The following is a 2,947-nucleotide window of genomic DNA, read 5'->3' as shown; positions in this document are numbered from 1 at the left end:
GGTACAACAGCTGCTCCAAAACAGGAGAAAAGTCTCTTATCTGGCGCAGCATCACCTGGGCAGAGGAGCCTGCAAGAGGCATGCAATAAAAACAGGGTGGTAACCATAAATTGCTGGGATCTTTTTGGCTGTGCAGAGGCCTTTCAGAGCCATAAGGCAAGGCAAGGCTGCTGCCCCAAGGGACCAGGAACGGCATTTGGGCTGATAACCACACAAGCAAACACACACAAATGGGTGCAGAGTTAGAAAAGCCGGGGCGAAGGGGAATCACATAGAAGGATTGAAAACAACAACAACAACAACAACAAAACTTTCTCTCCTCCCCACAAAATCATTAGAGGGTTTTGAGCCCATTCAGTCATGGCATTTTCACACAGGCTTTGTTTAGGTAAACAAATTGCTTTTAATGAACTTTGTTAGCCCTCCCAAGCCATTCGTTTAACGCAGGGTAATTGCAGAACGTGGAGGCGACAGTTTTACTGAGAACCTTTTTCCTCTAGAAAGCACCTTCACTTGCTGCTAAAAAACAATCCGCACTTCGTACCAAGACCACCCTTAAAAAACCACTTCCCTCTTTTGGGAGAAAAAGTACACAAGCTCCAAACTGTGCCTCTTTCAGAATCAATTTTAAAAATACCAAATACTAAAACTTGCTAGCTAACACCCAAAAGGGTTTATATTTATCAGCAAGATAGGTGAGGCTGCCTTTTCTAACCAAACTGAGCCAAGTTCAGTCCATGTGGCACCGGCCCAGCCCCTCTGCCTCCTGACAGATAGACAAACCGAGTCCTCAGATGCGGCATCAACCCCTCCTGAAACCCACGGATGGCACAGGGGCTCACGCCCTCTCAAAGCTCTCAAAAATATTCTGAACAGCCGTTTTAATCCCCCCTCCAATTACACTTACTGAAAAGAAGGAAAAAAAAAACAAAACACCTTGCCCCTCTGCGGCTCAGCCTTGCCATGCTGCACCGACTTCAGGCATACAGCAACATTTAAGATGAGCCGGGAACGGTGCAAATTAAACAAAGCCAGGCACGGGACGGCACGGTGGCCGAGCCCAGGTTGCTGTGCTGACCTATATTCATGCCCCAGCAGCGGAGCGGGGCTCAAATCATCTGGCCAATGTGGGGTGGGGGAAGCAGCCGGCGAAAGCCTGCAGGCGAGCAGCCTGTGCAGCCCAAACCGAAATGTCTTCGGAGATACAAATAAAAGATCACATTCACCAAACTAATAAACGTTACACCTGCAGCATAGCTTGGCTTCACGCGGCAGACCGTATGTCTTCAGCCTTTCGGAAGACCTCAGACACCACGGGAAACGCTTGGGTTGGGTTTGCTTTTGTCAGAAACCACAGAGTGCGACGATGGGACCGGTGATGGGGAAGGGCCCTTCATTTCCCCAGCATCAGATCAAAATCCCACCCAGGTCAGCTTCTGTTTGCTGCCTGATAGCTGTGAAAAAGCCTCCGTAAAACGAGCTGGCTGTTTTAATCCAGTTTCAAGTGGATTGTGCTTAGATCCCAAGGTGGTAAAAGCTTTAGCAATCAAGTGGACAGGCACATACCCTCCACACAAAGCTCAGTACAACCAGTACTAACCAGCAGCAGCCATGCAGGAGAGAAGCCAAGGACGGAGAGGAGGCTGGAAATCCAGTTACCCACTCCATTCCTAGAAATGATTCAGCTAGATTGGACTTACAGCAAATGGGCAGAAGCACAACAAGTAGCTTGTCTTTGCTCCCTACGTTTTATGAATAAGTATTTCAGCTCCTGAACCCTTGATCTTTCTTCCCATAAAATGTTATTACAAAAGCCAACTCATATTTTCCACACACATGGAAAAGTATTTGCTACCTATTCAATTCCTTAAACAAACAGACGTGCTTACTCACCAGCTTTCTCCCTCCCCCCTCCTTTGCATTGTTTCTTCTTTTCGGATCTTTCGTTTCAGTATTACAGTATTCTTTTTGCTTGTGCCGTCACTAACTTTTGGAGGGCAGCAGACAACTTCAGGACGACACAGTAAACCATTAAAATGAATACTAGGATTTCTGCTTTCTGTTTACAACCTTATCAGAGCATGGTGTTTTCCTGTGAGATTTTCACTCTCGCAGAGCCGTTGACAAGTGAATGAGAAATTAGTAAATGCCTTGTCTGCATTGTAATAAAATAAATTTTAAAAAAAGTCTTAAACCCCTTAAAGCACAGCAAATAGGAGGGGCGAAGGGGATGTTTTGGAAATTGTACATGTGCAGTAACTATGTGTTACGTCCAAAAACATGCTTCCAGCTGTTATGTACAAATATTGGCTTGAAAATGAAGCCCTAGATGAAGTGCCGGCACTAGTCAAAGCTGTTGGCTGGTGGGGCGCTGCTCTGCTGACACCATGTACATGTCATGCTGTCACAGAACATGCTGGTCCCTCCCGTCCTGGTGTGTCACCAGCATTGCATCACTGCCAGTGAAATAACGCAGCTGTCTCACTGCTTTTTTTTTAAGTGACGGCAAATTTCCACGCAATAAATCTCAGAGCCTATACCCAGCTCTATCGTCCATGCAAGCCAGCTTCACCATGGTACCCTGCTTTTTAGGACCCTTCTTTGCCCCCCACCATGGCCTCATTTGGGAAAAATAACCCTCTCACCACCTGAAAGATGTCATGATTAAGCTTAAAGATTGGCAGCCATGTTATTGCCTGTCGTTATCCCCTTAGGCCTCTGGGATTACTGCTTTCACTGACCATTATCGGTGTGCTCCCAGGAGCTGTGCCACGTTAAATGGCCCCTGCAATCCACGGCAAACCCCGAATGCTGCTAAAAGGCCCCAGCAGCCACTGACAAATCCCAGCAGCAAAACACATGGAACTTTTCTGGGCAGAAATACAGAAGCAGCAATAGGTGTGATAAGCACCGTCTCATCAGGCTGCTGCCCTTCGTTACTGTTCAG

The sequence above is a fragment of the Pygoscelis adeliae genome, unplaced genomic scaffold (genome assembly GCF_000699105.1).
Source record: "Pygoscelis adeliae isolate BGI_AS28 unplaced genomic scaffold, ASM69910v1 Scaffold206, whole genome shotgun sequence".
Classification (NCBI taxonomy): Eukaryota; Metazoa; Chordata; class Aves; order Sphenisciformes; family Spheniscidae; genus Pygoscelis; species Pygoscelis adeliae.
Note: the sequence above shows the minus strand (reverse complement) of the source record.